Consider the following 26,988-nt stretch of genomic DNA (forward strand, 5'->3'; position numbering starts at 1 on the left):
CCTTTTAAATCCAAGTGATGGATAGGAAGTGGTCTTTGTACTATTCTTTCTACTTTTGAATAAGCTTGAAATGTAGAATTTTAACAATTATACAGGATTAGTTTTTTCTTACTGTTTATTGAGCACTTACTATATTCTAGGACCTTTACAAATATTCACAAAGCCTGTGAAGTAGCACCATTAGTATCTTCATTGTACAGATGAGCTCAGTAAAACACAAAAAGATTAAGTCCTCGGCCAAAATGTAATCTAGCTGATCTGGTAAATGATTTCATACTAATTGCCATTGTCCACTAGTTGTTTATTGACGAGAATGGGAGCTTTTTAGTGAAGGGATCCTTCCTTATTCAGCTTAGTACTTCTAACAGCCTTCCCAGGGCTTGGCACAAAATAAGTTTCCAGTAAATGTAGGAATGGTCATTTTAATGACTGAAATGGGAGTATAGTATGACTTGAAGTGACTTAAGAGACTGACGAATTCTTAATTATTTGGGTGAGACTGGAAAAGTCACGGGTGTATCCTATGGGCAGAATATGGGTGTGTTCCAAGGGGCAGGAAGAACCAGGTCCCACTAGTCTGAGCGACGTGGGGGCTTGTTTTAAATTGCATCCATTAGATCCACATGTTCCCCATACAGGTGACACTCTGGGAGATCACTTTGAAGGACTCACCTTAAATGCCACCTCCTCTCAGGGGCCTTCCCCAGGCACTGGAGCTCAAGCAAGTCCCCACTTTTAGCCTGAGGCCCAGCCTTTCACTCATCTCCTTTATAGCTCTACCACAACTTGCAAGGTTTTATCTACTTAAAAAAACCCTTCTCAACTACAGTGTGAGCTCCATGAGGCAGGAATCCGTGTCTGTTTTATTTACTCCTCTATCCCCAGCCATAAGAGTGATTCACACATACTATGTGCTCAAGAATATTTGCTCAGTGAATAAATGAGCAAATGAATGAGACCTGGCCCTCATTGTCACCTCCCTGTCCTATACCCTGGGACTTGTGAAGGGTGGCTTGGATTTAGCAGAGCGCTGCATTTGTACTACTCAGGAGGTGGAACTGGCGAGAGAAGGTGACAGAGAGGCATCGCATCCAGATGCCAGCAGAGAGAGATGTCGGTACTCAAGTGACTAGTTTTCGTAGCGCTATTTGTCCAATACAAGGAGATGCTGTCACTACATTGATGGATTTTTGTGTTTGTATAGAGGGGAGGAGGGAGAGAATCCAACCTAGGAATCTTATTATCAGTTAGAGTTGTGCTTCTGTGGGAAAACGCATTCTGAGATTAAACCACAGACTTTAAACAGGATCTTTAAAACAGCTAGTTTATAAGTCAGGGCCTGTCTACATATTAATCTCTCATTAGGAATTCAAAAATTGCTCACGTGCTAGACATCGCTGACAGTTGGGAAATACAGAGTATAAGGCACATTTTCCTTCCTCAAGGAGGACACAATCTAGGCGAGAGATGGGCTTAGACTGTCATCCCTCTTCTGAAAAACTGAAAAGAGATTACTTCTCACCCACAACTTAACATAATTCCATTGTAGGGAGACCCAGACATGAAAATCCTGATAATTTAGACTTACTCATAGTGCATTATATTTTACTTTTAGAGAAAGCAAGATATACGCAATGCAATGAAGGATCAGTGTGTCATTTTAGCAAAGTTTGACTTTCTTATTTTAAATTTTTAAAGTAGTTCTCTTTTTCCCTCCTTCTTATATCTGTTTAAATGTTTTAGGTGTCCTGTATCCTCCACAGCTTGTAACCTGACAAAATTCTTGCTGCTGCATTTGACCCTGCATTACAGCTGGCAGCTTACACATCTGTCTTCCTCCACAGACTGTACATCCTGCGCTCGGGATGTGAAGCTGTGAAGCTACGGATAATTCCACATATAATTATGGTTAAAAATTATATACAATTTTCTGCAAGTGATAAATTCTTTTCAGCTTTTTATGGTAGGTGGGAATCTAATCCAAGGGTCTCATATTTAGTGACAAAAGTGGAGAATGACCATCCTTATTAGTCAAGGAAGTATTAGAGAGTGAGGAAGTGATAGAGTTTGTAGATATGTTTCATGTATTTTTATTGTTTTAATTTGCTTTAAGTTTAGAGGTTGACATTTTCCAGTTGTGGTTGGGGATCCATTTTGTGTTCTGAAGGCCTCTGGATACTGACTAGCTGGGCACTTCCCCCAGAGTTAGTGTTCCTTCCCTCTCATTGTGAAAGTCTGTCTGTGTCAGTTAAGGACTGACACAGTAACAAACCACCCCAAAACTCAGTGGCTTAAAACAGAGATCATTCACCTAACTCACGAGTCTGCAGGTCAGAGACTGCATGTCTGCATAGTTCTGCAGATCTCGGCTGGCTTCTCTCACCTGTTGGGTGATGAGCTGACTGTTCACAGAGACAGCTGAGCTGCTAGGCTGTCATGAGAAATGTAGATTCAGTGGCAAAGTGGCATTGATGCAGGGAAGGTGAAGAACGGGGACCGTCAATGCAATTAATCTACCCAAGCTGCTCTCAGTCACGATCCCATCCCTCACACTGATGGAAAAACGGGGCTCAGAACCTCAGCTGGACTCTGCTTTGGGGGAATGGGAATCATTCTCCTTGGTTGTCTCTGAGATCCTGTGGAACATGGTAGGAAGATCACAGGACTGAAACCAGAAGACTGGTTTCAGATGGTTGGATGGTCTTTTGCTAATAAGAGGACCATATTCCTTATTTTAATGGGTGGCACAGTCTTCTGTGCTATCAAGGCATACACCATATTTGCACATGAGTGAAGGGGGGCTCAAGGACAGTGATAAGTTTGTATCATAGAGCATCCAATATTATTATAGTTATTTCAACTCCCAAAGAAACACAGTATTTATGAGTTAGAGTTTTTCCAATTTAATATATTTAAAATTTTTTTATTTGTACCATCTCAGTATAGTTTATTCAAGGTAAACTGATGTGTGGAGATTCTTATTCATTATTTAAGAACACAGATGCTGAAGTCTTTCCACTTCATAGGATAGGCAGGGCTCAAGACTAATCATTAGAGAAATTTAAATGCCAAAAATTGCCCAAGTATGTAAGAGGCTGCATTAAGAACAAATGTGTTGCGTAATAAGTAAATACATGTTCCCCATTCATTCGCTTCAAATCCATTTAGGAAAAATAGTCAGGGATAGCTTTTTGAGTTTTTATTTTAATGTTAGTAAAAGTGTAATGGGACCATTAAAAACATTTGGTTGTACAGTTTAAAGACGAGCATATTTTATCAGCCTCTTTTAAAGGTTCTTTAATGTAGTCTTGTATGTGTAATTTTGAAGCTAAAAGCACTGTCTAAATTTAAGTTGGTTTTTACTAGCATTGCAAACTCCATCTGTGACAAGTCTCAATAGCTGCCCTTTCTATCCCTTAAATGATGTACTTGTGAGGTCCATCCATCAATCAGATGGTGGGGGAATGAAGGCGAGGGTTGTGTATTATTACTGTCAATCATATTTTTCAGTGCAATATGTTTAATGTTATAGAGAAAGTTAGTTTACAGTCAGCTGTTTCATGTTAACTAGTCTGAGAAATAACTACTTCCTTCCCTTTTCCCCTTAATCCCATTTAAGAATTTCTTGACTACTCTTACCCCTATGTTTCTCTCAGATGTTAAACAGAAATTGTAGCTGTATTGTTGTCTGATCATTTAAAATTTTGATGTTTCATTTATTATAGATTGTTTTCATTAATTTTAATTTAAAGATGTTGCCTCAGAATATTATCTCAGTTACTGAGTTCTTAGGCAGCCCTCTTAATTCTGCACCCCCAGTGAATGCCTTACCCACATAACCCTAGTCAGTCCTGGTCCTGGGCTATTTTCCAAGGCAGAACAATAGGATCTTGAATTTTGTACTCACTACCAATGTTAGCTTTTCAGAGACTCAGGATCCTTTCTCAGGTGTTGAAAAAGGAATTGTAGCAGTTAGCTACTGTTCCATTCCAACCACTTTAAAATGTTTTAGCTAAAACTCTCCAGTTTATTTAGTTCACGATTTTGTGGGTCAGCAATGTAGGTTATGCTCAGCTGGATGGTTGTTCTGGTCACAGCTGGGCTCTCATTTGTCTGTGCTTACCTGTGAGTCAGGTAGGCAGCTTTGCTGATCTTGGCTAGCAGGGTTGAGACTAGGTGAAACAAATGAGGGGTTGGGCTTTATCTTACAGGTAATGGGACAGAGAAAAGTTTTGTAGTGTGGGAATAATAAAGATAATTTTTCATTAGCTTTGCACTTATAAAGCTCAGTCTGCATGAAATATGAAAGTGAAGTGGAGATTAGAGTTAGAAGGCTGCTCTGCTGGTCCAAGTGAAAATATTTTGAGGGTCTGAACTAAAACAGTGGCAATGGAAAAGCCATGGAAGTTAATGGCTGTACTATATTAAGAAGGGCATTCATCTGATCCAGGATCACACTTTGCATTAATGTCCTTCAACCTGGAGCAGCTCCTCAGTTTTTCCTCAAATATTCTGACCTTGGCACTTTAAAATAACAAGCCAGTTCTTTTGTAGAATGTCTATAAATTTGCAATATTTGGCCATTTGGGATAATGCTGCTGTTAACATTTCCATTCATGCAATTTGGTAAAATTTCTGGGTCAAAGACTATGTGTATTATAAATTTTATGGACAATGCCAAACTCTTTTTTAAAGTAGTTGTACCAATTTAGGATCTGTTAGCAGTGTGTGAGTTGCAGTTGTTCCATATCCATGCCAACAGTATGATATTAACAGAGTTAAATTTTAGCCATTTTGGTGGAGATGTCAGAGCATTTCATTATTTAATTTACATTTTCCTCATGATGAATGAGTTTGAACACATTTTTATATATTTGGGTGTCTTCTTAACATAGTATCTCTTCAAATCTCTTTTCTACCTGATTGTCTTTTTATTATTATTGAATTTGTAGAAGGTCCTTATAAATTCAGGATACAAGTCTTATGTATGATGTAATACTTTCTTCCACTCCATGCTTTTCTTTCTCACTTTCTTAATGGTTTATTTGATGAATAAAAGTCCTTAATTTTAATATAATCCAATCTAATAAATTTTTCCTCTAGTAATACTACTATATGTGTCCTGTTAAAGACATCTTTCTTACTCTAAAGGCACAAAGTCTTCTTATAGTATCTTCTAGAAGCTACATTGTTTTGCCTTTACATTTAGGTCTGCAGTTCACATATAATTGATTTTTCTGTGGTGTCAGGTAGAGGTCAGAATTAATTACTTTCCATGTAGGCATACAGTTATTCAAGTGCAGTTTTTGTAAACTGTCCTCATTGCTCTGCAGCACTACTTTTGTCATAAAACAAGTACCCACATATGTATGGGTCCATTTCTTTTTTCTGCATTTTATTCCATTGGTCTAGTTTTCTATCCCTGCCCAAATATCTATACTAACCCAATTATAGTTGATTTAAAAATTCATGATATTTATAGAGCAAGTCCTACAACATGATTCTTTTTGAAGTGTATCTGGAGTGTTCTTAGCCCTTTGCATTTCCACATACATCTTAGAATTGGCTTGTCAATTCCTGCAAATAACAGTTGGTTAGGGTTTTTACTGATATTTCTTTGAATCTATAAATCAGTTTGGGGACAGTTTATATCATCACAATTTTGGGTTTTCAAGCCTGAGAACAGGGACTACTTTTCCATTCATTTAGATCTTATTTAATATCTTTTAGAAATTCTTTAGTATTATTTTATTTTTCCCAATTGTATTGATACATTGTGTAAGTTTAAGGCATATAACATGTTAGTTTTATACACTTATATATTGCAAAATGATTACCACCATTGCGTTAGCTAGCACCTTCATCATGTTACATAATTACCATTTCTTTTTTTGTGGTAAGAGCATTTAAGATATACTGGCTTAGCAAAGGGGATTTCAAGTATGTAATACAGTATTACTAACTATAATCACCATGCTGTATATGAAACCCCCAGAATTTATTCATTTTATAACTGGGTTCTTGTACACTTTGACCAACATCTCCCCATTTCCCCCACCTCCTAGCCTCTGGTAACCATCACTGCCTGTTTCTATGAGTTCTTTTTTTTTAGATCCTACATATAAGTGAGATCATACAGTATTTGTCTTTCTCTGCTTGACTTATTTCACTTAGCATAATGCCTTCAAGGCCCATCCATGTTATTACAAGGCAGGCTCAAAAAAAAAAGGGGGGGCACAAATGAACTTATCTACAAAACAGAAACAGGCTCACAAACATAGAGAACAAACTTATGGTTATCAAGGGGTAAAGGAAGGGGAAAGGGTACACTGTTAATTCTAAATTTGTACCTCTTGGGGAGTGACGGAAATGTTAGCTATCTTGATTGTGACAGTGGTTTCATGGGTGTATACATCTATCAAAATTCATCAAATTGTACTTATGAAATATGTGTAGTTTCCTGTAGAGGAATCATACCACAATAAAGGTATTTAAAAACAAAACAAAACAAAAAAGGCAGGATTTCCTTCTTTCTGGTGGCTAATATTTGTTATCTTCTCTATCCACGCATCCATTGATGGACACTTAGGTCATTTCCATATCTTGGCCATTGTGAGTAATGCTGCAGTGAACATGGGAATGCAGATCTCTTTGAGATTCTGTTTTCATTTCATTTGGATATATACCCAGAAATGGGATTGCTGGACATATGGTAGTGCTATTATTAATTTCTTGAGGAAACTTCATACTGTTTTCTGCAGTGGCTTTACCAATTTACATTCTCATCAACAGTGCACACATGGTTCTTTTCTCTCTACATCCTCACCAGCATTTGTTATCTCTTTTTAATGATAGTTTCTAATAGGTGTGAGGTGTGGTATAGCTCATTTTTATTTCCCTGATGATCAATGATGTTGAGCACTTTTTCATGTATCTGTTGTTCATTTGCTTGTCTTCTTTGGAAAAATGTTGATTCAGTTCCAATGCCCACGTTTTAATTGGAGTTTCAGTTCTTTATGTATTTTGGATAGTAACCCCTTATTAGATGGTTTGATAGTGTTTTCTCTGTAAGGTTCATCTTGTTGATTTTTTCCTTTTGCTGTGCAGAGGCTTTTTACTTTGATGTAATCCCAATAGATCATTTTTGCTTTTGTTGCTTGTGCTTTTGTTATTCTAGTCAAAAAAATTGTTGCCAAGACCAACATGAAGGAGTTTTCCCCTATGATTTCTTCTAGAATTTTATGGTTCAGTTTTTATGTTTGTCTTTAATCCTTTTTGAGTTAATTTTTGTGAGTAGTAAAAGGGTCCAATTTTATTCTTTTGCATGTGGTTATCCAGTTTGCCCAACATCATTTGTTGAAGAGGCCATCCTTTCCTCATTGAATGTTCTTGAATCCTTTGTCAAATATTAGTCGACTTTATATGCAGGGGTTTGTTTCTGGCCTCTCAGTTCTGTTCCTTTGAGCTATGTGTCTATTTTCATGACTATGCTATTCTGTTTTGATTATGATAGCTTTGTAATATAATTGGAAATCAGAAGTGTGATGTCTCCAGCTTTGTTTTTCTTTTCAGAATTACTTTGGCTATTTAGGGTTTTTTTTTTGTTTTTTGTTTTTTGTTTTTTTGGTTGTTGTTGTTCCATTTAAATTTTAGGATTTTTTTCTATTTCTGTAAAAAAATGCCATTGGAATTTTGATAGGAGTGCATTGAATCTTAGCTGGCTTTGAGTAGTATGGACATTTTAACAAAATTAATTCTTCTGATCCATGAACACGGCATATCTATCCACTTGTTTGTGTCTTCTTCAGTTCTTTCATCAAGGTTTTGTTGTTTTCATTGCACAAATCTTTCACCTCCCTGGTTAAATTTATTCCCATTTTTAAAAAATGTTATTGTGAATGGGATAGTTTTATTTCTTTTTCAAATGTTTTATTGTTAGTGTGTAGAAACACAAATGATTTCTGTATATTGATTTTATATCCTGCAACTTTCCTGAATTCATTGATTAGTTTCAATAGTTCTTTTATGGAGTTTTTAGGATTTTCTACATATAAAATCATATTATCCACAAATGAGAATAATTTTACATCTTCCCTTATGATGTCTTCTATTTCTTTGTCTTGGCTAATTGCACTAGATAGAACTTCCATTACCATGTTAAGTAAAAGTAGTGAGTGTGGCCACCCTTGTCTTATTCTTGATCTTAGAGGAAAAACTTCCAGCATTTCGCTGTAGAGTACGATGTTGGCTGCAGGTTTGTTGTATATGGCCTTAATTAAGTTGAGATATGTTCCAATTTGTTCCGTGTCTTTATCATGAAAGGATATTGTATATCCTTTCTGCATTATTTCTGCAATATTCTGCAATATTTCTGCATTATTGAGACAATATAATTTTTATTTTTCATTCTATTAATGTGATGTATTGCATTGATTTACATATGTGGAAATATCCTTGCATTGCAGGATAAATTCCACTTGATCATGGCATATGATCCTTTTAATATGCTGTTGACTTCAATTTTCTAATATTTTGTTGAGAATTTTTATGTCTATAGTCATGAGGGATACTGGTCTGTAGTTTTTTTACCTCCAGTGTTCTTATCTGGCTTTGGTATCAGGATAATTCTGGCCTTGTAAAATGAGTATAGGACTGTTTCCTCTTCTTCAATTTTTTGGAAGAATTTGGGAATGATTGGCATTAATTCTTCTTTAAATATTGGGTAGAATCCATGAGGGAAACCATATGATCCTGGGCTTTTCTGTGTTGGGAGCTTTTTGATTACTGATTCAGTCTCACTACTTGGTATTGGTCTGTTCATATTTTCTCTTTCTTTTTGATCTGATCTTGGTAAATTGTATCTTTTTAGGAATTTATTTCTACTAGGTTATTCACTTTGTTGACATATATTTTCTCATAGTAGCCTCTTACGATCCTTTGCACTTTCGTAGTATCAGTTGTAATGTCTCCTCTTTCATTTCTGTATCTGTTTGTTTGAGTCTTCTCTCTTTTTTCTCAGTCTAGCTCATAGTTTGTCAGTTGAGTTTTTCTTTTCAGAAAATCAGTAGTTTCGTTGGTCTTATCTATTGTTTTCTGGTCTCAATTTTATTCAATTCTGCTCTGATTTCTGTTTTTTCCTTTCTTCTGAGCTTAGTTTTTTTCTTCCTTGTCTAGTTGCTCAGGGTTTAAATTTAGATTGTTTATTTGAGAATTTTTTCTTTTTTTTTTAAACTTTTTTTATTGAGTTATAGTCATTTTACAATGTTGTGTCCAATTCCAGTGTAGAGCACAATTTTTCAGTTATACTTGAACATACATATATTCATTGTCACTTTTTTTTCACTCTGAGCTACCACAAGATCTTGAATATATTTCCCTGTGCTATACAGTGTAATCTTGTTTATCTATTCTACATATGCCTGTCAGTATCTACAAATTTTGAACTCCCAGTCTATCCCTTCCCACCTCCAACCCCTCGGCAACCACAAGTTTGTATTCTATGTCTATGAGTCTGTTTCTGTTTTGTATTTATGTTCTTTTTTTTTTTTTTTAGATTCCACATATGAGCGATCTCATATGGTATTTTTCTTTCTCTTTCTGGCTTACTTCACTTAGGATGACATTCTTCAGGGACATCTATGTTGCTGCAAATGGTGTTATATTGTCATTTTTATGGCTGAATAGTATTCCATTGTATAAATATACCACAGCTTCTTTATTCAGTCATCTATTGATGGACATTTAGTCTGTTTCCATGTCTTGGTTATTGTAAATTGTGCTGCTATGAACACTGGGGGCAGGTGTCTTTCTGAAGTAGGGTTCCTTCTGGATATATGCCAAGGAGTGGGATGCCTGGGTCATATGGTAAGTCTATTCCTAGTCTTTTTTTTTTTTTTTTTAACATTTTTTATTGATTTATAATCACTTTACAATGTTGTGTCAAATTCCAATGTAGAGCACAATTTTTCAGTTATACATGAATATATATATATTCATTGTCCCATCTGGAATCTCCATACTGTTTTCCACAGTGGCTGCACCAAACTGCATTCCCACCAGCAGTTTAAGAGGGTTCCCTTTTCTCCACAGCCTCTCCAGCATTTGTCATTTGTGGACTTTTGAATGATGGCCATTCTGACTGGTGTGAGATGGTACCTCATTGCAGTTTTGATTTGCATTTCTCTGATAATTAGTGATATTGAGCATTTTTCCATATGCCTATTAATCATTTGTATTTCTTCCTTGGAGAATTGTTTGTTTAGGTCTTCTGCCCATTTTTGAATTGTGGAGAATTTTTTCTTAATGTAGGCATTTATTGCTATAAATGTCTCTCTTAGAACTGCTTTTGCAGCATCCTATAACTTTTGATTTGTTCTGTTTCCATTTGATTCGTCTCAATATATTTTTTGATTTTGCTTTTGATTTCTTCTTCAATTCTCAGGAATGTTTCATTTCCACGTATTTGTGATTTTTCCAGTCTTCCTCCTGTTATTGATTTCAAGTTTCATACCACTGTGTTTGGAGAAGGTATTTGGTATGATTTCAATCTTAAATTTTCTAAGACTTGTTTTGTGACCTATCATATGATCTATGCTGGACAATGTTCTGGGTGTACTAGAGAAGAATGTATATTCTTCTGCTGTTGGATGAAATGTTCTGTATATGTCTGTTAGGTCACTTGGTGTAAAGTATGGTTCAAGTCTAATCCTTCCTTGTTGATTTTCTGACTGAATGATCTATCCAATGTTGAATATGGTATACTGAAGTTTCTACTATTACTGTATTGTCTGTTTCTCCCTTCAGATCCATTAATATTGTGCATTTGAAGAAACAGTCACCACTTCTAAACTTTATAGAGTGATTTTGGTAAAGGAAGACTTTTATCTGTGGGTTGGGGCACACTGCAGTGTGCTGTGACCCAGGCTTTAGAGGCACACAGTGCCAAGTGCAGAGGCATGTGGTGGTACTTGGTCCAGGGGTGCAATTATGCAGCCAGTCTCTTTAGCTCAGGCCACTAGGTTCCATAGCATCAACAACTGTATGGTCTTTGATGAGCATTGTGGGAATCCTCAGTGACTGTAAGGGCTGCTAGGGCCTCAGTGGCACTTCCAGGTCCAGCACCAGGGACCATAGCAGGCAGTGGTAGTGGCCAGAGATGGTGGTGTGCACACAGTTGGCTGTGGAGACCAGTTATAGGTGCATATGTAGTGGTGGGGGTCTGCTGCAGACACACACATAGTGGTAGGGACTAAGGCAGGCAGCAAGGACTGGGGCCAACTGTGGGTTCACTGGTAGCTGCAGTGGCTCTGGCTGTCAGTATGCTTTTCTGTGGCTGATTAATCTGCCCCCCCCCCATCACCACTGTACCCCTTGGTGAGCAGTGCAGGTGCAAAGCTGGAGGCGCTGGCTATAGGTGAACACAATGGTGCAGGACAGTGACAGAAGTTAGGGCCTGATCTGGGCTCAGAGCAGCTGTGGGGGCCTGTCTTTCAGTGGGCTCTTCTAAGGCTGTGCAGTCTCCCTCCCTACTCCTGGCCTGTGCACTGCAGTGGAGGCTGGTGACAGACATTGGGCCAGTGATGTGCAATTGCTTAGCCTCACACATGACAGTGGGAGTCGCTGGTGTCTAGGCTGATGTCTTGCACTCGTGCAGAGGTCTGAGATGGCTACTGGTGTGGTTCCCAGGCTCCAGTGGGTGCCCAGGGTAGAGAGTGGGCTGGGGAGTCAGGCAACCAGCTTCGGCGAACACGAATAGCTGTGGGTTCAAAGCTGCCATCTGCGGGGAGTCTGCAGCCGCTGTACTGGCCGTCGGTTCCTTCTTCAGTGGCTAAAGCTGTTGGGTTTGCAGAGCAGTCACTGTGAACTGCAGGAGCTCCTGCTGCCTGACTGCCACTGGTAGCCCCTGTTTTTTTCCTAACAGTCTCTCTGTGCCTCAGTTTTGCTCTTTTGAGTCGGGTAAAACTAAAACCGGAACTTCATTTGCTGCCCCATAAGGCTGGAAAAGCTGGTCATTCGCCCTGCTCTTCCTTTCCTGGTGAGAGGAGCTCTTTCCAGCTGGGAAATTCCCTCTCACCGCTGCACAAAGCTGTCTAGGAGGATGGGACGATGCACACAGAATGAATCTATTTTCCTTCTCTTCTTGTGTGGTTATTGTCGGGTGTATTTGATTCCTTGTGTTGCTAAAATTTCTTAAGTGGGCTCCAGAGCTCTCCCACAGGTGTTGTTGTTTGTGGATGGCTAACTGCTGATCTTTCTGGGGGACAGAGGCTGGGGTCTCCTACTTTGCCATTTTGGTGACTTCACCTCAGAAATACTTCAGCTTTATGGATAGTGTTCTTTAATATGTTTTTGTAAAACATGTTACAAAATATGTTTTATTCCTATGTTTTTTTATTTTTTTGATGATTTTATAGTTATTTAAAAATTTAATTTTTCTTTGTTGCTGGTGCATATAAATACAATTACTTTTTATATATTGATGCTGAATTCAGTAACTTTGCTATATTCACAATTAACAATCTATCTGTAGCTTATTTGAATGCTCTAGAAACACATCATGTTATCTCCAAATAATAAAATTTTTATTTCTCCTTTTCCTAATTAATAAATTTCATTTTAGTTATTTATTTTTGCCTCATTGCATTGTCTAAGATCTAAGTACAATGTTTATTAGAAGTGATGAGAATAGCATTATTGTCTTGTTTCTAATTTCAGAGGGAAAGCATTTGGGATTTCATCATTAAGTAAGATATTTGCTGTAACTTTGACACACTTTATCACATTCAGAAAATTCTCTTCTATTCCCAGTTTGCTGAGAATGTTTTATATAAATGTTGTTAAAGTAAATGCAATGCTTTGTTTGTGTTTATTGTGATGATTATATAATATTTTCCTTGTTAATAATAATTAGTTGATTTAAAAATTATTGCTTTAGCAGCATTAACCATTAAACTTTGGTGTTATCTATTTTATATATTGCTTGATTTGTTCTTTTCAGATTTGTGCTTTTATGTTTAAGTTAATACTGATTTGTAATTTTTCTTTCTTACAATGTCTTTATTAAGTTTTGATATCAAGACTATATGGGCCTCAAATGAGTTGAAAAGTATTTTCTTTACTTTCTGGAAAAAGTGTGTATAAATATGGCAACTTTTCCCCCCTTATATTTAAATTTAAATTTACCTGCAAAAATATCTTCTGGAAAGGATTTAAGTTATAGACTAAAATTTTTAAAGAGCTACAGGAATCTTCAGACTTTTATATTCTGGGTAAGATTTTTCCCCCTAGGAGTTTGTTCATTTTATCAAAATTTTCAACTATTAGTATAAAGTTTTAAAAATATCTTATTTTATTGTATTTTTAATATGTGTGGGATACAGGGCAATGTTCCTATTTTTGTTGTTAGTATGGGTTATATGTGATTTCTAGTTTTGTCTTAGTCTTTCAGACTTTTTGAAAACAGCTTTATTGAGGCAGAATTCACATACCATAAAATTCACACGCCACAAAATTGCAAAATGTACAATTCAGTGGTTTTTAGTATATTCACAGAGTTGTGCAACCATCACTGCTATCTAATTTCAGAATATTTTCATTTCCAAATCAATTCCTATTAATGTACCCATTAGCAGACTCTCCATTTCCTCCTACCCCAGCCCGAAGCAATCACTAATCTATTTTCCATCCCTATGAGTTTGCTTATTCTAAACATTTCACTTAAATGGAGTCATGCTGGGCTCCTTCACTTAACATACTATTTTCAAGTTTTATTCATGTTGTGGCATGTATCAGTACTTCATTCGATTTTACTGCCAAATAATACAGATGATCCTCGACTTATAATGGTTTAATTTACGATTTTTCAACCTTACAATGGTGCAAAAGTGGTGTGCATTCAGTACCATACTTCAGATTTTGAATTTTGATCTTTTCCCCGGGCTAGGGATATGCAGTGAGATATTCTCTCAAAATGCTGGGCGGGAGCAGCAAGCTGCAGCCCCCAGTCAGCCACATGATCAAACTAATGCACTTACAACCATTCTGTTTTTCACTTTCAGTACAGTATTTGGTAAGTTACATAGATATTCAGTACTTTATTATAAAACAGGCTCTGTGTTAGATGATTTTGCCCAACTGTAAACTAATGTGTTTTGAGCACCTTTAAAGTAGGCTAGGCTAAATTAGTAGATTAGTGTACTAAATGCATTTTCAACTTCTGATGGGTTTATCGGGAGGTAATCCCACTGTAAGTGGAGGAAGATCTGTCCTCCATTGTATGGATATTTCACATTTTGGTTTTCCATTCACCAGTTGAGCGATATATGGGTTTGTTTTACACTCTTTGACTGTTGCGCTGCTATGAACATTCATACACAAGTACGTATGTTTTCAGTTCATTTGTGTATATATCTAGGAGCAGAATGTCTGGGTCATGTGGTAACTCTAGGTTACTCACAGGTTTAAGATTTTGAAGAACTGTCAAACTGGTTTCCAAAGTGGATGCATTGTTTTACAATTCCCACCAGCATTGTTTAATGGTCCCAATTTCTCCATATAGTCACCAAACTGGTTATTGTCTATCTTTCTTGCTTTAGTCATCCTAGTGAGTGGGTGGGAAGTGGTATCTAATTGTGGTTTTGATTTGCACTTCCCTAATAATTGGTGATGTATAATTATAATTATACTTATTATAATAATTGGTGAAGCATCTTTTCATTTGGTTATTGGTTATTTTTATATCTTCTTTGGAAAAATGTCTATTCAGATCATTATCCTTTTTTAATTGGGTTATGTGCCTTTTTATTATGGAGTGTAAAAGTTTATCAAATATTCCAGGTACAAATCTGTTACCAGATATATGATTTACAAATATTCTATCCTAGCATGTTGGTTGTTTTTTCACTTTCTCGATGGTGTGCTTTAAAATATAAACTTTCTTATTTGTGACGTTTCATTTATCTATATTTTCTTTAATCACTTGTGCTTTTGGTATTATGTATAAGAAACCACTATCTAATCCAAGGTCACAAAGATTTACTCTTATTTTTTTCCTGGGTGTTTTACAGTTTTAACTATTACATTTAGATCTGTAATCCATTTAGAGTTAATTTTTTTTGTACATAGAAAAATTTCTGTGACCCACTTTTTGTGATATGTGCTTTATCGCAGTGGTCTGGAACCGAATCCACGATATCTCTGAGGTGTGCCTGTAAGTGGAATTACACACAGTATGTGACATTTTGAGACTGGATCCTTGTACTCAGCATGTGTGCATTTATGTAGAAAATCTTAAAGAATCTACTAAACTGCTCCTAGCACTCATGTGAATTTAGCAAAATTACAAGATACAAGTTCAACATAAAAAAAAATCATATTTTTATATACTAGCAATGAAATTTTTCTCAAGTCTTCATATGTCAAGTTTGGCTTTTTGTTTGTGCCCTTTTGTCAAGTAATTTGGATCGCATCACTGACATGGCATCATTTGACTGTTGTGTTATGAGAATCTGTATCTTGTTTGAATCATGTGGGGAATGTCGCTTTTTTGCTTGTTTTGGAAGGCTTGTTAGTTATATACTGTTACATAACAGACTACCCCCAAACCAGTAGCTTAATACAGCAAACATTAATGCTCTCACAATTTCTGGGGGTCAGAAATCTGGGGGCGTCTTAGCTGAGTGGTTCTGGCTCCAGGACTCTCATGATGCTGCAGTAAAAGTGTTTGCCTGGGCTGGGGTCAACGGAGGCTTGACTGGCTCTTGAGGCGCCACCTCTGAGCTCACTCACGTGGATGCTGACGGGAGACTTCAGCTTCTTGGCTCTCCAAGTGCGGGGCTGCTCCTGCCATGGCTTCCCTTGGAGAGAGAGATCCAAGAGCAAGGGAACCCAAGACTGCAGTCACAGTCTTTATAACCTCAAGAGAGACAAATCATCACTTCTGCCACATTCTGTTGGTCACACAGACGAACCTTGGTACGGTGTGGGAGGGAGCAACAGAAGGGTGTGACTATCAGGATCGAGGGACATTGGGAGCATCTCGGAAGCTGGCTACCACATTAAGCATTTAACCCAATTATGTTTAGGCTACAAGTTCCTGAATGCTTTCCGTGGATTGTGTTTCTAATTCAGTTCAATTTTCAAAGCCTCTGCAATGCTATTCAAATCCGTCCCATGTGTGCACCAATCAGGGAGCAATCTGGGGTCCTGGGCAGTGGTCTACCACCTAGTTCAGTCCTCAAGCTTTGGTAAACTGTTTAGGATCATTTCACACATCAAGAGTGAGCCCATGATTTTGTCATCGCTATATGGGATCCGTTTTTGATCTTTCTCTTCTCTATCTCTCAACACTCTCTGGCACCCAAAGGCCTCTTTCTGGTCCTTTGACTAGAAAGCAACTATTTGATCTCTCCACTCAGTCGCACACTTCCTGCAGCTGGGTCCACCTCCACATTCAAGCAGTGGGAAGATATACACAGAGAGAAGAAAACAATTGGGTTTCCCTCTTCCTGTTACAGACTACTCTTCCTCTTGCCAGAGAGAAGGAAAGTTCCTCCTCAGAGTTTTCGGTGCCTGCCTGGCCACTGAGGTCACTGCTTAAGCACTACCCAGCTGGCTTGGACTGTGGCTTGCTTGAGGTCTTCAGTGAGAAAAGAAAGAAAGGGGGTACTAAGGTAGGGAGGGAGGCAGAGAGGGAGAAAGGAAGGAAACAAACCAGGGGGTCTCCCCAGCTCTCTCTGGATGATTCAGGGCCCTTCTTCTCGCTCCTCAGACCAGAGAGAGCTCCCCTTGGAGCTCTCGTTCTCTGTGTCATGTCCAAAGTTCTGGGATCTGAGTTGCTTTTCAGTCCAGGCTGGGCGATGAGGAAGGAAACAAACAAACAACCCAGGAAATTCACCATCAGTTGGTTCATAAATCAAGTTCTCTTTCCTTGAACTTCCTGCTACCATTCACTTTTCACAGTCTTCAGATAACTTCTCCATGCATTTTGTCTAGGTTTTTAGTTGCATTCAGCCTAGGCTTGCCAGATAAAATACAACACATCCAGTATAAGTTTATCTCAAATATCCCATGGGACACGCACTAAAAAAAATTGTTTATCTTAAAATCAAATATAAATGGATAGTCTGTATTTTTATTTGCTAAATCTGGCAATCCTAATTCAGTGGGGGACAGGGTACAGCAAGCTTACTCCGTTTTACCTAGAGAGGAACTTTGTCTTATTATTTGTAACAGCTGCCTACCATTCTCTTGTATGGAGAAACAATGTATTTAGCCACTCTGCTATGAGTGGCTATTTAGGCAGTTTCTAGTTTTCTTCTCTTTCAAATAATGCCACAGTGACATTCATTTATATTTGTCTCTGTGCAAGTTGAATCTCAGTTTCTTTATCTGTGCCAAATAGGGAAATGCAACTGCCTATCTCAAAGGGTTGTTGTGAGAATCAAATGATATAATGAGTGTCAATATGCTCAGTAAGCTGTTAAAGACTATAGAAATAACTTCTCAGCACTTGCCTTGTTCCGAATTGCAATGGACTTATGAGCGTATATGTTTAGCTTTCCTATCTGATTAAAAAACTTCCTTGTGCAGATAGATTTTTGTCTTATATAGCTTTGTAATCACCTCTATCAAGTTCGAGCACAGTACTTTGCCATTAAATGACTCATAATAAATACTAGTTGAATAAGAGAATGGAAATTTGCCATATCTTCTAACATTCTCTCCATCCTCTTTTAGATATAGCTTATTATTATGTCTATCTTAGTTCTCTTTCTCAATTCACCTGTTTTTTTAAAAACCAATTTCCTAAAATCATTGCTTTTCAAGTTTTTACATATATTTTTGCCAGGTTTCCTGATGATTCAGATTATTAGCCAGACCCAGGACCTCCTGATCTGATACGCTGTCACAGTAATGCAGGCATTGGCATTTTTTCTACCCTATCAAGCCTGGGGGTCATTTGATCTTGCCTCAATCCAGGTAGGGAAGTCACTCCTCCAGGATTCTCATGATTGCAAGTGACAGAAAATTTGACTTAAATTAGCATAAGCGTAAAGGTGGGTACACGTGGCAGAGAAATCCAGAGGTAGCACTAGGTTGATCTAATGGCTGAAATGATGTCACCAAGGTGACCACACAGCTTTGCCTTCCCAGGTAGAAGCTTCATCTCTAGGGACCCCTGCCACTCTGGATTTTTCCTTCCAGATGCAAAATGGCTATAGCAGTTCTAGATCTTGCATCTTCAATCTATATATGCTAGGGCAAAAATATCTCTTTAAGTAACTCTTGAAGAAGAGAGGAATTTTCTTCCCAGAAGTTCCAGCAAACTTCTTATTGGCTCTGACACCTGGTCATATTACTATGGTCAGGAGAATGGGTTATACTGATTGGCATAGCCTGATTGGCTTAAGTCACACCAGCCCCTGGTTTGGGAGGGTCTAATTCTTCCAAACTCTGAATAAGAATGAGAAAATGGTTTTTTCAAAGGAAATTCAGAACACTTTTAGGAAATAGAAAGGCTGCTGCTCAGCCAAACAATGCCAAATGTTTTCTATAGGATCCTTCTATGTTTTAGTTTCATTTCATATATCTGCTGAAAGCTCCTTATTTTTTTCCCATCTGAGGTACTTTATTTCTCTGCATCAACACCAAATCCACTTGATAGAAGCCTGCTCAGTGGTAGTTCTGTTTAATGAAAATGTTTTTCTAAAAGTCAAATTATTTCCTTTCAGACATAGGTGAATTGTAATTAATCATTTTAAAAAAGAAGCAAGTCTCTTTAACCATCTTCATTGAAAATCTTACCATTACCCACCTCTGCATTAAATACAAAGTGAAAATACCAACTTCCTTATCCAAAGGCAGGTTTAGCATATGGTTGCAGGTGGGTTCTCACTTTTTATTTAATTATAATGATTAATTTGATTTAATTATAATGATTTGCCTAGGCAACAATTATCCTAAACTGAATAGGAAGAGGATAAGATTTTTCCTTAGAATGCAGAATCAGTTGGGTAGCTGAAAGAAGCTGCCATGGATGGGGGTGACCAAAGGGGAAAAAAAATCACGGACTTAAGAAAGACCAAAAGCCAGGAAGAAGTGAGTATGTTTTCCTCAGTCCTTGGTCCTCTTACCAATGCCTTTAAATAATTAAAATAAAAAAATTAAAAATACAAATATATATATATAAACAAGCATCATTAGCAGCAGAGATTTGCAGACCAGGGAGAGCATAACTTATTCCACTTTCGAAGGAGTTCCCCTGCCTGAGGCAAAGGGCGAGTGAGCTACTGATAGGAAAATTGATAAGAATTGAAGTCATTGGGTTCTTAAGGCTCATTAACCTCTGCTTTTTTATCTTCACTCCACTTTTGTTGTTCACTGTATCATCTACAGTGACAGTCCAACTCACCCTGTTTATAAACAGAGAATGTCTTTTGATCTAGCAAAACATAGACAAGTATGGATAAGTCAGCTTTCCCTAGAGTGTGTTCACAAAGCCACAGTGGACAGCAGCCCTTGTTTCCGAATGGAATGTCGGCTCAGTGCTTCCAGGTAATTGTTCCCTGGGTTTTGCTGAGTCGTGGAAGTAACTCTCAGAGCCATTCTGCTTCCTTGGAAGATGGTAAGAGTAGCAGTTGAAATCTGGATCTGTTTCCCAGTGCTCTGATCTCGGGGGAAGGATGAGAGTAGCTCTGCTGTGAGGCCTGGACCCAGCATGGAGCTGGTCCCCCCGTGCAGATCCACAAGAGGAGATACTCCAGGTGTGTTGGGAGGGTGCAGCCACTGTTTTCTTTCTGGATCACTAGGGCAGCAACCATGGATTCTGTTATTAGTGATGGATGTGTGGGTCGGTGGGATGGGATTCCTTTGTTCATCAAAGGACAGAAAGTGGAAGGGTAATTTTCACCTTTCTTTATCTGCAATAACACAATGAAAAGGCTCTAAAGTCAGAGAGACTGGGTTCAAATTCTAACTCCACCTTTATGAGCTGTATGTCTTCTACATGATGGAAACAATAATTGTACCTACCTTATAGGTTGTTGTGATAATCAAATGAGATAATTCTCATGAGAGCAATTAATACAATACCCGGCACATTAGAAGCCTTCAGTCAGTGTTAGCTTGAAAGTGTAAATGGGATACACGCTATGAGATGTTTTAAAAGTAAAAAATCTTGCTATAATCAACTTCCCTCAACTTCCATTTGCCCACAAGCCTCCCGGCAGTACTGAGATATCTCCAAGTTGCCTTGTCACACAGTTGAAAAATGACTGTGGATCATACTGCATTTCAAATCATCCAAGAACTGTGCAGCAAGCTCAGGATCTGAAATTAACTTTGCCTTTATATTGTTCATGCTAGATGCTCTTCAAGTACAATTATAATCAGAAAGCTAGCACTAAAAATAGTACCAATCCTCATTTTTCCTTTCAGTGTTATCTGCTGCCACAGTGTTTCCCAGGCATGTTTATTTACTTGATTCACAATAGTGAATCTTTCCTCTTATTAGCCAGACAGCCATAGTTGGATTCCACAGCAACGCTCCGTGCAGCTGGTAAAATCTTTATTACTGGTGAAGCACAGGAGGCCCAAGCCACTGCTTCCCTTGAGAAGCTGGGTGGAAGCGGACGTCCTGGTGAGTTGTCTGAACAATCTTGCTGTGGAACAAAGAGAGGGCCAGAGTAGAACCTTCCCTTTGACAATTTCAGGAAACTCTTTTCCCTGTGAGTGAAATTACAGTTTAGTCCTCAGATTTCTCCTTGTTCTCTTTTCGCTGCTCATTTGTGCTTTGTCTGCTTTGTGTGAATTTAGTGCCAGGCAGGGAGGCCGGATTGACAGCTCCCGGCACATCTCGCCTCCTCTCCCATGTCTCTCACTCACAACTTGGCAGTAAACTAGTGGATCCGCTTGATAGCTCTGCTTATAATCTTTCTGGTTATTACATACCGGGATGTTGACCAGTCAGGTAAAGCAAAATACAGTAACACTGGAAGCATTTTACCCCGGGGTTTTTACCCCTAAAATGTCTCTAACTTGTTCATGACAAACCTGAAGAGTTCAACTGTGATAATTTGGTGTCTTAATAGAGTTGTTAGGTGAGCACTGATTGCTGTTAATTCTGTAATTATTAAATTCTTTCCTACCCCTTTCTAACACCCCTCCTCTGTTAAAAAAAAAAAAAATTCATCCAACCCTGAGAAGAAGCAACAGGCAGCCTGAGGACACATCTCTGTAATCTTTGAGCTCCAAATGTTGGCTGTGGAGCTGGGAGGTTTGCAGCCAAAGCTGCCAGTGAAGTCGCATCTGAAACAAGCTCAGAGAGAGTGTGGGGGTGGTGGGGAGAGAGAGGGAAGTGTCTGAAGGTGGGAAGGAAGGGATAGAAAGTGAACAAATTCAAAACAGGAGCGGAAGGAAAAAACCCTCAAATCCAACCAAACCAAACCAAACACCTTTATATTCCAGTTCAGCCTTGGGAAAGAACAGGGTGCTGAGATGGGCTGGGGGGCTGGGAGGGCCAGAGGAAGAGTGAGAGGCACAGAGCTTCTAGCCCTGGGGCTGCCCGTCACCAGCGGTGGGCCCTCCGGCAAGGCTGTGGTTACCACGTGTGTAAATGGACGAGGCTGTCTCCTAGGGTTGATGAGAGGCTGAAGGTATATGACAAGTTATGAACCCCCGCTTCAAAAATGGAAAAGGCTAATACCAAATGTAGCTTATTGTCAGTTCTTTTTCAGAGAATGTGTGTCCACCACGCCACAAGTTCCTCTGTTTCTTCTCTTCCTCAGAGATTATGCTGCTTCCTTCAAGGCGTCTGAGGCTCTGCTAGGAAGCTTCCATTGTTGAGTCACATGGCATTTTATCCTCAGCTAAGAAGTGAAGTCATGGACCCTGCTCTGCCACCAACTCCCAAAGGTAAGAACAGTATCGAGCAATTGGTCACATCTTGCCTCCAGCCAGGCTTTCCCAGTGGAGACTACCGTCCAGGTGGCAGCACCTCTCTGGCTAACTTCCAGGTATGACATGTGGGGTGGTCATCATGTCCTGCCATGTGCTGGGGGGAGGGGCTCGGTGCGGAAGGACACGGCTGGTGGGCTGCGGAGTTGTGTGGTCCCTCCATGTGGCTTAGATTAGACCTGCAACTAGAACCGTGTCTTGTGGTGTGAGGACAGGGTGGGAATCCTCAGCACCACACAGTCCTGTCTTAGCGAGACTATGTTGCTGCCAAATGTTTGGGAGGTCCACTGCTTTTACCCTGGAGCTTGGTAAGGCTCTGGGGCTTAAGTTCCACATAAATCTTACTCAAATTAAGGATCAGATCAGGGATTTTCATAATACTCCTTTGTCTGACTACTCAGGCACAATTTTGGGGAACCCCTGTAACTTCCTGGGGGTTTCTGTTCTGTATGGTGTGCTGGGACAGGGAGATATAGTACGTCCAACATGACCCTTTTTCACCAATCATAGCAAGATAATGAATGGCACATACATCACAATCATTCATACTTAGTGACAGACTTCCCTCATTGTAATGTCTAAGCTCTTCATTTCCTCACAAAATATTAATTTATGGAGTGCCTAGAAATGTATAGCGCCAGAAAACCAACAGATATTTTTTAAATATCTTGAGGACCACGTGCTCTCAAGGGATTTTCATTGCTAAGCCTACTCCATGTAAGATATTTCTATAAAAATACGGCACGGGACACCTCAATGCCAAGTGAGTGGCAGAGAGAAGCAGCACCACAGGAGGCGGGAGGGTGAGGAGATTCAGGCACACCAGCGTGGTCTGGGGAGAGTTCACAGGGGAGAGGGGCCAAACTGGGCTTTGAATGAGCATCAGTAAGACCTGGAAGGCACGGAGAAAGTGAAGGACATGCACATGGGGGACACAGCAGGAACAGAGGTACAGAGGCTCTCTTGCACAGACTTGAGACTGGTTCAAGAGGAGAATGGTGGTTCAGTGTGGCGGGAAGGAGTGTGGGCTTTGCAGTTAGTCTGATACCTGTTATCTGTGTGATCTCGGGAAATTAATGATCACCTCTTAGAACCATTTTTCTGCTTTAGAAAATGAAGATAATAGTTCTTGCCTTGAAGGGTTGTTAGCGGAGTAAATGACATAATGCATATAAAGCTAAATATACAAGGTTCTAGCAGTAGGTAATTGCTTCTTTCTGAGGAAATGGTTCTAACTTTAATGAGTATGGCCAAAGGGAGAGTTTTAGTTTAGGCATTTTTGTTTGATTTTGTTTTTTAACTTGAAGAGAGATTTTACATATGCAGTGTGTTTTCTTTAGGATTACTAAAACTAAAACCTATGCAAGTTTTTATTTATAGAGTGGGATTAAGAGATCATCTCCATTTTCACATTTATATAATTCTGTCCCTTTTCTCCTTTTTCAAATTCACAAGAAATTAGAATAAATTGATTTGTTTCTTTAGATCAACAACTTCTGTGGAAAGCTCAACTCTTTGGTTTCTGAAAATGGATTAAAGAAATTCAAATATAATCTAAGAACCAGGGATTTTGCTCTAATCCAAAGGTGAATATTCACTATCAATCTGTAGGCCACAACCTGAACCTGTTGACTAAAAGATACCAACTTGCTTAGATTTAAATTCACTCAAAGGCCTTGTTCATAGTTTTTAGACCACCAAAAAGAGACCCAGGCACAGTGACATCTGACAGTGGGACACTTAACTTTTATCCTTGGTTCAGCCTTTGCAAAAATTATCATGACATTGTAAAGTTCTGTAACCCTTACTTGCTGGACATTTACTAAGATCATTTTCCCTTTTCAGTAACAAAACCGAATCATTTCCCAGATTTGCCCTGAATGAAATAGGTGGAATTTAGCCATGTGACTGCATGAGCTGTTACTGAAAACAAGATGCCCTCAGGAGCGTTGAGCAGCGTTCACCTTTCCCTGTACAAATATAATAGAAAATGACTGCCACCTGCAGTCTTTTTTCTGGGTCCAGAGTTGTGGTAATTATGTAAGGTTCCAGCTCCTTTTTACTAAAATTTCTCATATAAAATTAGTATATTATAGTAATTTGTAGAGGAGTATAGATTTTTGATGTCACGGGAACAAGGTAATACAATGGCCAGAGCTGCCTGGTGGGTCGTGGGGAAAAGACCTTGCACATTGTGCCACCAACCACCAACTACCCAGTTTCCTGAGAAATCAATTGCAAGTGTCATTATCTACACTTTCTTCCTCCTTCTGTCACCGCCAAGGCTGATCCTGACAGCACAGAGTTGATGTCCATGTGATAAGAGCCTGGGGTAACAGGGAGAGGGAGAGCTTTCATTGGTGAAATCATTGTTGACAGAGACTTGCTTACATCTGATGTTAGGACTGATCTGGGCAGTAGGTGGAACCATGAAGAAATTTCAGGTACCAGCTTCCCTGATCTCTCTACAAAATGAAATTATCTTCCTGGGTAGCTGCTTTCTTCCGGGTCCCTCACAGTTGAAGAGCAAGGAGAGGCCAGTGACCCCCCTGAGGAACCCATAGGAACCAGCCTTGAACTTGCAACCAGCCAAAGGTGGGATTGGGGCCTACATTTAGACTCTTTTTTAGCAGCCAAGAAAAAAAAAAACCAACCCAAGGTAGCTTACATGGGGAAGGGGATTTATTGGATGAATACTAAAATATGTCAGAGTCTGACGAAGAGCTGAATATCCATTCTTCAGCAAGGGTGGAGACCAGTGTGTCTCTGGGGGCCTCAGAGTAATGATAGCTTTCCTGCCAGAGCCCTACTGTTAAACAGACTCGGTTCTCAAAGATTTCCAGTCTCTGGGTTTCCATTCAATTTTTCATACTCACCAGTGAGAGACCCTTAATTACCCAACTTGTACTATTATTCATTCTTGGACTAATTAGTTATGGCCACTGAGGCAGAGTTAAGCAGCAGAAAGATAGCTACCAGAAATTACTCCTAGGGTGAGCCTGAGCAGTTCTGTGAGAACTTAATATAATGTTTATGCTCTTTGTCTATTAACATCCTATTACTCTGCAATAAGCCTGGGGAAATGAAAGAACATTCCTTAAAAATGGAGGAAACTCATCATTCCCTGAGGCATTAAAGATGGCTTCAGATCTTTGGAGAATCTCCACTATTTCCACAAAACAATGGGCCATGAAATCTCTCATCACTAGTTTATCAGTCATGTATATGCTACATAACAAATCACCCCAAAACTTAGTGGCTTAGACCAACAACTGTTTTTACTTGCTCATTGTTCTGTGGGTCCGCAATTTGGGATGAGTTTAGCTGGCCAGTTCTACTGGTGTCATCTAGAATTTCTCATGTGGATCTTCTCCTGGAGACTTGACTAGAGCAGGAGGGATGGTCCAAGGGGGCTTCACTCACTTACCTGCCATTCGGTGTTGGCTTGTGTCTGGGACCCTTTCCCTGTGGTCCTTCAGTCCCAAGCAAGAAAGCCAGGCTCCCTCACATGGCATTACCATATTCCAAGAGGCATATTGAAGCCTGGGCTTGGAGCTCTACTATGTCACATTGCTGTATTCTACTGTTCCAAGCAAGTCACAAGGGTTGGGGAAATAGACTCTGTCTATCTCTCACTAGAAAGCATGGCAAAGTCATGAGCATACAGGGATAAGAGGTTATTGTAGCCATCTTTGCAAATAATCTACTATGCTTGGGCCCTACCTGCATTAAAACATAAACATTCAAGCAGTTATAGCCAATATCTAGCCATGGACAAAGCTGAATGACATGGTATTATAAAGTCCCTGTGAGACATTAGTAACCAAAAAAAGACCCTGAAAATTTCTGTAATTCACGGGAAAGTTGTGAATGATTCACATCCAAAAGCACACTGGTTAGAGATAAAGAGGGATTGGATAATAGACCCAGTCTTCTTACTGATTTTCTCTGTCAAGTTTACAAAGCACTTTCTCAGTTTCCCTGTGGATCAAATAAGGAAATTTATAAATCACATGACTTCCATGAGAAAGAGCTCTGTGGGCTATAAAAATGCTGTATAAATGAAAAACTCATTAAAAAGAATTCAAACCCTGAAATCTTGTTTTCCTCCTCTCCTCTGGTTATGTGGTTTAAACCAAGGAATGATCTTATGCTTATGTTGCTACAAAAGATATGTTTTTTACAAAGGTTTTCTTTCATCTAAATGCTATTTGATGATTTGCCAGTGAATGTAGTGCAATCTATGGTCTTTCTAAATGTACAAAAATGTGTGAAATTAAAACACCCAAGAGGAGAGTAATTGGATGTATCCATTTGGGGAGAAAAGGAAAGCGTGTGGAAAAGAAAATGAGCTTAAAAGCATAAGAGAGACTGTGTCTTTTAGGCTGTGTAAGAATAATTAGATGAGACTCCTCTGTGTGGACAGTTTTAAGAGAAAATGATTTGAAATGGTAAAGTGTGTGCCAAGCTAGGTATGAGAGCTGAACATACAGTTAACTTTGAAGAAGTTAAAAAAAAAAAAACTTCTCTAAAATGCAACTACTAATTTCCTTAGGGAATGGGTCCTGCTGAATATAAAAACACCAAGTTTTAGCGTTTCCATGGAAAAAGGTGGTATGGCAGGATGAGTGAGGACTTAGGAGAGCCTTTTGAGATCATTTCAGTAAGGATGTGAGTATGTGAGTGTATTTGCCAGAATTTCATCGTCTCAGTTGGTCCCTTGCAGTATCTATGATGCACCCCACCACATCCCCTTCCTCTACCTGACTCCAGCACACTCCCATGTATCCCCGCCAGCCAGTCTTCTACATCAAACACACTGGACATCCATTTGTGTTGCTTTCTCACTGTCTGTGCACACTCAGCAACGGGGAGAAGGTTTTTCACTCCCTACAGCAATCCTCAACTACTGAGCATAGGAACTGGTGGGAAAAGGAATGCCCCAGTCTCCCTGTGCTCTAGGGTAAGGGTCGACAAATTTTGGCCCATGGGCCAAATCCAGCCCACCTGTGTTTTGTAAATAAAGTTTTATTG

At 39.0% G+C, this 26,988-nt stretch overlaps 1 long non-coding RNA gene across 1 annotated transcript in view; it reads left to right on the forward strand.

Moving 5' to 3' along the window:
• Positions 1 to 26,988, forward strand: part of LOC116661306 — a 200,014-nt gene that overhangs the window by 133,938 nt on the left and 39,088 nt on the right. Inside the window, exon 8 of the long non-coding RNA XR_004317178.1 lies at positions 21,786 to 21,912. This is a non-coding gene — a long non-coding RNA (uncharacterized LOC116661306). The remainder of the gene's footprint in view (positions 1 to 21,785; positions 21,913 to 26,988) is intronic.

The sequence above is a fragment of the Camelus ferus genome, chromosome 34, assembly GCF_009834535.1.
Source record: "Camelus ferus isolate YT-003-E chromosome 34, BCGSAC_Cfer_1.0, whole genome shotgun sequence".
Lineage (NCBI taxonomy): Eukaryota > Metazoa > Chordata > Mammalia > Artiodactyla > Camelidae > Camelus > Camelus ferus.